General features: G+C 39.8%; 1 non-coding gene across 1 annotated transcript; it reads left to right on the forward strand.

The window, feature by feature from the left end:
- The first annotated feature begins 4,920 nt into the window (after positions 1-4,920).
- LOC127742289 (small nucleolar RNA R71) lies at positions 4,921-5,029 on the forward strand. Its single transcript, XR_008003477.1, has one exon. It is a non-coding gene; the product is annotated as a small nucleolar RNA R71 (small nucleolar RNA).
- The last annotated feature ends 4,280 nt before the right edge of the window (positions 5,030-9,309 follow it).

Genomic DNA, 9,309 nt, shown 5'->3' on the forward strand with positions numbered 1-9,309 from the left:
ACTCATCTTCTGAGGTGGGAAGATCTTGGCCAAGAAGGCATTGAGTTTGAACTTCCACTCTGATTTTGCTCATCTTTTGAGGAGGAAAGAATTTAACCAAGAAAGCATTGACCAGCTTTTTTCAAGAGTCTGGGCTCTCTTTTGGTTGAGAATACAAGCATATCTTAGCTCTGTCTCTTACAGCAAAGGGAAAGAGCATAAGTCTGTAGACCTCAGGATCCACTCCATTGGTCTTAACAGTTGATGACTTGCATCGTTTACCCTTTTTTCTTATCTAAAAAGGACCATAAAAGAGCATAATCTCATTTGATCATTGCAATTCATGAACTAATTGATGAATATTATGGTACATTGCTTTGAAATGGGTTTGTGCTGAATATCAGGTGAAAGGAGCAACAGAAAGGGAAGAAAACAACAAAATAAAGCTGGGCGTGTGAAATTGGCGTGCCACTTTGAACAAACGCCATGAAAGTATATGGGTGTGGCACACCAGGAGCTGGGCATGGCACGCCAGTAATGATTTCCAGAAAGGATCCTCAAAGTTTTACATGGGCGTGGCACACCAGGAGCTGGGCGTGGCATGCCAGTATAGTTTTCCAGAGAGCAATGTTGAAGGCCACAAAAGGGGCGTGGCACGCCAAGCTGGGCGTGACACGCCAAGTCCATCACACACTATGGGCGTGCCACTTGAACCATTGGGCGTGCCATGATAGTTCATCAACCCATGAGGGACAACCACTTGGGCGTGCCACTTGGTATCGAAGGCGTGGCATGCCAACTTTAAACCATCACTTGGGCGTCCCACTTGAAGACCCAGGCGTGGCAAACCAAGCTAAAGGAGCCACCTTAAGGTGGGCGTGCCACTTGAGCATCAAGGCGTGGCATGCTAGTTCAAGTTTACAGAAGAGAGATTGAAGACCCAACCACTTGGGCGTGCCACTTGACGTCGAACGCGTGGCACGCCAACCCTGATTCAACATTTGGGTGTGCCACTTGAGGACCCAGGCGTGGCACGCCAAGGTTGAAGGAACACACTAATATGGGTGTGCCACTTGAACACCAGTGCGTGGTACGCCAGTATAACTTTCCAGAGAAGGAGGTAGAGGGCTAAACATATGGGCGTGCCACTTGGTGTCGAAGGCGTGGCACGCCAGCTACCATTTCCCACTTGGGCGTGCCACTTGAGCCTCAAGCGTGGCATGCCAGCATCATCAATCAATAAGAAGAAGACTTGGGCATGTCACTTGAGCTTCAAGGCGTGGCACGCCAAGACTAGGGGGCCTTGGGGCGTGCCACTTGAGTTCTAGGCGTGGTACGCCAACGAAGGAACCAAGCATGCACAATGGGCGTGGCATGCCAGACCCTGGACGTGCCGTGCTAGTTCAACTTTCCAGAGAGGAGAAGAAGAAGGAAAAGGCCTGGGCGTGCCACTTGGGCTCGAAGGCATAGTACGCCAGGCTAACCAAAGTTTAAAAAGACCCTAGGTGTGCCACTTGGGCTCGAAGGCATGGCACGCCAGGGAGTTTAGCACATGGAGCGTGCCACTCGTGGCACACCAAGGAAGTTGGTTCAAAGGGCGTGCCACTTGAGGAGTTGGGCGTGGCGCGCCAAGCTAAATTTAGTGGCTAGGCGTGGCACGCCACTCAAACGCCAACCACACACCAAGCTTGGGGAGTCACGTTTATTGAGTTTTTCTTTCCCTCCAGTTGTAATTTTCTTTTCTCTTTTGTATTTTCTTAATTCTAGTGCTAGGAGTAGTATAAATAATCCCTAAAAGTACTGAAATGGGTTGTTGAGTAGTAGTTTTGTTGAAGTGTAGTTAGATTTACTTTTCACACTATCTTTTCCATCTCTTATATTTTTTTCTTAAGCTATGAGTAGCTAAATTCCCTCTTATTGAGAGAGGGAACTTTGTTGTACTTGATGTATTAATGATAGTGAATTTCTTCTTCTCTTCATCTTCTCTTTGATTTGCTAGAAGGAATTTCGTTTTAATGCTAGTGTTCAATCATCTTGGGAAAGAGGTTGAATGTAAAATGGGTTTCATGGAAACCTTGGAAAAGAAAACATGAAACCATTCTTGAAATCCTTCTCACACTTGAGTAAATCTAGGTTTTGGTGATTGTATATGGTGACATATAATCCACCCTCTATTTGGATCTATGGGGATGTGTGGTATAATCAGGGACTAAGCATATCTCTCTTTATGAGCAATTAGACTAAGGAATTGGCTGATTATCAAGATTTGATAGATTGAGTCACCAAGGGATTGGGGCTCAATCAATCATGATTACCAAAAGGTCAATGAGTTGCATGATTAAAGATGAGATGAGCTGGATTTAATCCAAAGAGAACAACATCTCATAATCTCAATAAATTCCCCCTATTCTTATCTTCCACATTCTTTATAGCTTTCTTTACATTCTGTTAATCCCCATTCCCATTTACAATTAAGTCAATTATTTACATTATTGTCATTCCATTTTCTGCATTTTATTGCTTCTCTTTACTTTTGAGTCATTTACTTTCCTGCTTATTTACAATTCTGCAATCACACTTTATATTACTTAGCTTGACTAATTTACCCATTGATTAAAATTGCTCAAATCTACCAATCTCTGTGGATACGATCCCACTCCAATGTGGGTTATTACTTGACGACAATTTTGGTGCGCTTGCCGAAAGAACGGATTCATCATTTTTGTATGGGGAGTGAATTCTGATCATCAAGTTTTATGGCACCTTGCCGGGGATTGGTTTGAATTTGACAATGACTAACTTGATGGGTAGCTAGATTAAGCACTTTCATTACCCTGTTAATCCTTTTTCAGTTCTTTAATTTTCCTTTTTTTATTATCCTATTTTATTTTTACTTGGATCATTTTAGCTATTCATTGTTCATATTTCCATTTTTCTTACTACTCCATTAACTGTTTGATTAATTGCATCAACCAAACTAACCACTAATTTTAACAAGAGTTTTTTACTTCACTTGCCCTCTGCTTGCTGTCGTTGAATGTATGACAGGTAGAAGGGGAGAAACTTCATCCTCCTTCAATAGTGAACCTGAGAGGACCTTCCTTAGATTAAGGAGGGAAGCAAGAGGTAAAGGCATAGTTGGAGAGGAAGTAGTGGAGGAAGATTTGAGAGCTACTATGGAGGAAGAGATGCATAACCATGTTGGAGAAGATACTGGCAATCATGTTGGACAAGAGAGGAGAGTCTTGGGCTCCTACATCAATCTAAACCCTGGAAATTGTGGCAGTAGCATCCTGAAACCAACAATTCATGCTAACAACTTTGAGTTGAAATCTCAACTCATCACACTTGTCCAGAATAATTGTTCATATGGAAGGGGTGCCCAAGAAGACCCAAACTAACATCTCACTACATTCTTGAGGATTTGTGACACTGTAAAGTCCAATGGTGTACACCCTGACACCTACAAACTATTTTTGTTCCCTTTTTCTCTCAGAGATAAGGCAGCAAAGTGGTTAGAAGCATTTCCCAAGGAGAGCTTGACTACTTGGGATGAGGTTGTGAATAAGTTTCTAGCAGGATTCTACCCTCTACAGAGAGTTAATAGATTGAGAGCTGAGGTGCAAACCTTCAGACAGCAAGATGCTGAAACACTTTATGAGGCCTGTGAGAGGTTCAAAGACTTAAGGAAGAAGTACCCTCCGAATATATTCAACGAATGGGTTCAACTACACATCTTCTATGAAAGGCTATCGTATGAAGCAAAGAAATCCGTGGACCACTCTTCAGGGGGTTCACTCGACAAGAAGAAAACCATTGAAGAAGCCATAGATGTTATTAACACTGTAGCCAAAAATGAGTACTTCTATGATTCAGAAAGAGCTCAAAAGAAAGGAGTGCTGGAACTCAACTCTATGGATGCCTTGTTGGCACAGAACAAGATGATTGCAGCACAATTAGTAGCCCTAACAAAGAAGGTGGAAGCAAGCCAAGTCTTGGTTGTCTAAGCTCAAGCACCACCACAAGAAGGAGATGCACCAAAAGTTGAACGTGAATGGGAGCAGGCAAATTATGTGAACAATCCCTCTAGACTACCATATGATCCAAACTCCAAGACATATAACCCAGGTTGGAAGAACCACCCAAATTTTGGGTGGGAAAACCAACAAAACCTCAGCTAAAACCAAAAACCATACCACTCTAACCAACACAACAACCACAATCCCAACCATCAATCAAGCAACAGTAGACCCTATCACAACCCACAAAATACATCATATCACTCCACCCAGCAAACACACAACAACCACCACCAAGATACATCAACCTCCACCATGCAACCATGTGAAACCAATAGTAATTTTTCAAAATTAGAGGCTGCCATAGCACAATTGTCAGCACAACTGACCGGAACTATTTCCACTATTTTGGAGAGACAACTATAGGCTGAAAAAAGATAGATGCAAACCAATAAGAGTTCAGATCCAACATAAGAAATCAAGGGGCAGCAATTTCAAAATTGGAAGCACAAGTAGGGAGCTTGTCTAAACAAATACCCATGCCCACACATACATTTCCTAGTGATACCATGGCTAACCCAAGGGGGGAATGCAAGGCCATAACACTAAGAAGTGGAAAAGTTGTAGAAGAAGCATCCCCAAGTCAAAGCCACCAAGAAGAAGAAGCTGCAAAGGAACCTGAAGAGCAAGAAGAGAATTAAGAGTTTCTACTTCCATAACACCCTTCTTCTGAGGAGCCTCAGAGATCACATTATTCCTGTTAGATGAGTATAAATATTGGTTACTAGCAACCAATTCAATAAGCTCAATAGTCTCCTCCGGTGTCTTCTTCTTATACAATGAACCACCTGTAGAATTATCTAAGCACATCTTGGACATTTCACCAAAACCTTCATAAAAATATCTAGTTGGGTCTATTTGGAGAACATGTTCGGAGGGCATTGCCTAGTCAGTAGCTTGTATCTCTCCCAAGCTTCATAAAGAATTTCACCATCCTTCTGCTTGAAGGTCTGAACCTCCACCCTAAGCTTAGTCAGCTTCTTTGGTGGAAAAAATTTAGTAAGAAACTCAGTAACAACCTTGTCCCAAGTATCCAAACTCTCATTGGGTTGGAAATCTAGCCATAGCTTTGCTCCATCCCTCAGGGAAAATGGGAAGAGCATGAGTTTGTACACCTCTGGGTTCACTCTATTTGTCTTCACAGTATCACAAATCTACATAAAATTGGAAATAAATTGATTTGGGCCTTCGTGGGGAAGACCATGATACTGGCAGTTTTGTTGCACCAGGGTGACTAGTTGTGGCTTCAACTCAAAGTTGTTCGCAGCTATAGGAGGAACCACAATGCTTTTTCCAGAAGATCTGCAGTAGGAGCAGAATAAGAGCCAAACACTCTCCTTTGTTGGTCATCCCATTCGGATTTGCCACATTGGCATTATCAGCATTATTAGGATCTATAGTGGGTTCTGCAGCCTTGTAAAGTCTTGCCTATTATAAATGTCGCCTGAAAGTCCTTTCAGGTTCAGGATCAAAGTCTACGAGATATTCTTTGTCTCTGTTCCTGCGCATAAACAAACAAAAAACAAGAAAAGATGGGAATCTTTACGTTAGAGTGCAGAGAATTCCCAGTGAGCTAACCTGTATAAAGAGATAAAATTTATTTTTTTCGAAATTAATAAAGCAAAAGTTAAATAAAGTTAAAACTAAAATGCCTAATCTAAGCAATCAAACAACTAATAGTTGTCAATCACTATCAATCCCCGGCAACGGCGCCAAAAACTTGGTGCTGTAATTTATAACCCACAAACTAACCGGCAAGTGCACCGGGTCGTACCAAGTAATACATCAGGTGAGTGAGGATCGATCCCACAAGGATTGATGGATCAAGCAATAATGGTTGATTGATGAGCTTAGTCAGGCAAACAGAAAAGAGTGTTGGATGTTCAAAGAGCATTAAACAATCGTGCAGAAACTAAAATAGTAAAGTAAATAGTTTGGAAATAAAATATGGAGAAAACAGTTAAGGTTTTAGAGTTATCTAGTTTTCCGGATTAACTTTTCTTACTAACTATTTTAATCATGTAGGATTTAATTTATGGAAAACTATATGTGATTAGACCCTAATTCCTTAGACCTTTCTAGTCTCCTCTAAAATTCATCAACAGCCAATTCCTTGGTCAATTAATTCCAATTAGAGGGTGATGATCAAATTCCAGTTTATATGCCACAAAAACTCTAATTACCCAAAAATAAAAGGATTATATGTCACGTATCCTGTTAAATCCAGATAATTAAAATTTAGGAGAATATGTTTTCAAGCTGTTGTTCAAGTAAAGAGCTTTTCCAAGTTATACAAGAACTCAAATAGAAAGAGGGTTGATAAACCACGATTTCGTGGTTTATTTTGTGCTTAATTTGGGGGATTTTATCACCTTTCCCACATTTATTCAATGAAATAGCATGGTTTTGCAATTCTCCCTTGATTTGTGCTTAAGTGTAAAAACATGCTTTTTAGGCCCTAAAATTGGTGATTTTAATTCACTTTAAATTTTATTCGATGCCTTGATGTGTTTGTTGAGTGATTTCAGGTTCATAAGGCAAGTATTGGATGGAAGAAGTGAGGAGAAAATCATGCAAGTGGGAGAACTCATGAAGAAATGAAGGAACCGTAAAGCTGTCAAGCCTGACCTTTCGGCACTCAATCGACTATAACTTGAGCTAAAGAGGTCCAAATAAGGTGGTTCTAATTGTGTTAGAAAGCTAACATCCGAGGCTTCGAAATGATATAAATTTTGCTATATGTTGCTTCGCGTATAGGGGCGCGCACACGCACTTTGTGCGGATGCACCGATGATGCACGTGATTCACTAAGAAGCAACTCGTGGCCAGCAATTTCTAGCTCATTTTGGGTCCAATCCAACTCATTTCCAATGCTATTTCATGTAGAATTCAAGCTTGGGCAAGGGGGAGCAATTGTTTTGTAGTATTAGCATCATGTAGGTTAGTTTCTAGAGAGAGAAGCTCCCTCTTCTCTCTAGAATTAGGTTAGGTTAATCCATCTTAGATCTAGGCATGATTTCTTGATTTCGTCTTGTTTCCTTTCTAATTCGTTATTTCTACTACTCTATTTTTCTTAGTTCTCTTGTCAATTTTACATTTATGTCTCTTTTATGTTTATGAACAATCATGTTGGATCTTGTTTACTTTTAATACAATTTAATGTTTGTTGTTCTTTTATTGTTGATTTGAGTGGTGAATTTACTTTTCTTACAATTTATAGTTGTTAGATTTATTATTCTTGTATTTTTACCATGCTTTCCATTTGTACCCACCAAGTGTTTGACAAAATGCTTGGTTGGGCTTTAGGGTAGAATTTTATGCTATTGGCTTGGGAAGGTAACTTAGGAACTCTTGAGTTACTAATGTCCAAGTGATTGATGATTGGGAGCCATTAACTTTAATTCTCACCAATTGATTAGGTGTAGAACTAGGACTTATGGACTTGGATTGATACAGCTCACTTGACTTTCCTCTACTATTAGTTAAGGGTTAACTTAGTGGGATTGATCCTTGCCAATTCTCATGTTGTGGTTAGTGATTAGGATAGAGATCCTTGACCACCAACCCTTGCCAAGGCCTTTTTGTTATTTGAATTTCCTTCACCATTTACTTTTCATGTCTCTCATCCAAAACCCAAAAAAAAAATATGCCTCATAGCCAATCATTCACTTCATTGCAATTCCTAGGGAGACGACCCGGAGTCCAAATACTCCGGTTAATTCTTATTTGGGGTTTGCTCTTTGTGACAACCAAAATTTTTGTATGAAAGGACTATTGTTGGTTTAGAAGCTATACTTTACAATGAGATTTCATTCAATTGAGGAAAATTCTAAACTGTCAAGAGTTCGTTCATCAAGGGTCATACTTCCGTTCCACCCAAATTCATAAGATGATGTGCGAAAACAATTCTTAAATTATAAATCCATACATGAATTAAAATAGAAAAAGCACTAAAATCAATCCATACAAATAGACGGAGCTCCTAACCTTAACAGTGGAGGTTTAGTTACTTATGGTTCAGAGAGAAAATAAGGATTCATGTAAAATGTATTGAGTTCCAATCTAATGGCATGAAAAGTTAACTAATGGAATCCCTTTTTATAACTAATCCTAATTAATTTTAAAAAAATCTATTTTCTAAAATTAAGTAATATCTTTTCTTAATTTAAAAATAAAATTTGAATTTAAATCAAAATTAATTATAACAATCATCAAGTCTTCAATTGATGGATAGGGACCACTTGATTCCTTCACTCTGCAGCCTCTGATTTGTGCTTTCCGGGCTGAAAACTGGGTCAAAAGCAACCTAGAAATCACCCCCAGCGTTTTCTGTACGTGGCGCATGTCACGTGTATGCGTCAATCACGCGTACGCGTCGATAGTCTTTTCCGCGTGTCACACGTACGCGTCAAGTACGCGCACGCGTCGCTGTGCAAATCTTCAAATCACGCGTACGCGTCATCCACGCGTATGCGTCACCATGGAAAGCTCCAAATCATGCGCAAGCATCAGGTACGCGTACGCGTCACTCCTCGCTGGTTTTCTCCTTTAATTCTTGTGCTGCAGAAACTCCATGAAATCTAGCTGAATGCTACCTAAAATAAACAGAAATACACAAGACTCAAAGTAGCATCCATAGTGGCTAAAAGATAATTAATTCTTGATTAAACTCAATAATTTAAGTGCAAATTCACTAGGAAAAGATAAGAAAGATGCTCATGCATCACAACACCAAACTTGAACTGTTACTTGTCCTTAAGCAACCAAAACTAATATAGGCTTAGGATGTGAATTTGCATGAGAATGAAAGTTCGATTAAGCTAATGTCTCTTCTTATAGTGGGGTTTATAACTGCAATGCTGAATAGGTTTGGCATCTCACTCTCCTTTGAATCAGAAGGATGTCATTATCATTCGAAATTAGAATCCGGATAATATTATGAATTTTCTGATCTTTATATTTTAGTTTAATCCTTGAACACAGCAAAATTTACTTTAATTAATTTTTCTTTGGTGCTTTGCACCTTGAGCCTAGCCATGACTTTAAATGTTTTGTCTCAAGGGTTACTTGACACAGAAATACCACAAACACTTAACTGGGGAACTCTGTTTGAGTTCTGATTTTTTTCTTTCAGTTACTCCCAAACAGTGGTGCTAAAAGCCTTTGGCATACTCTGTTAAATACACTTGGTCTCGACTCTAAGTGTTATGTCTCAAGGATTACTTGACACAATCACACCACAAGCAAATGA

The sequence above is a fragment of the Arachis duranensis genome, chromosome 9 (assembly GCF_000817695.3).
Source record: "Arachis duranensis cultivar V14167 chromosome 9, aradu.V14167.gnm2.J7QH, whole genome shotgun sequence".
Classification (NCBI taxonomy): Eukaryota; Viridiplantae; Streptophyta; class Magnoliopsida; order Fabales; family Fabaceae; genus Arachis; species Arachis duranensis.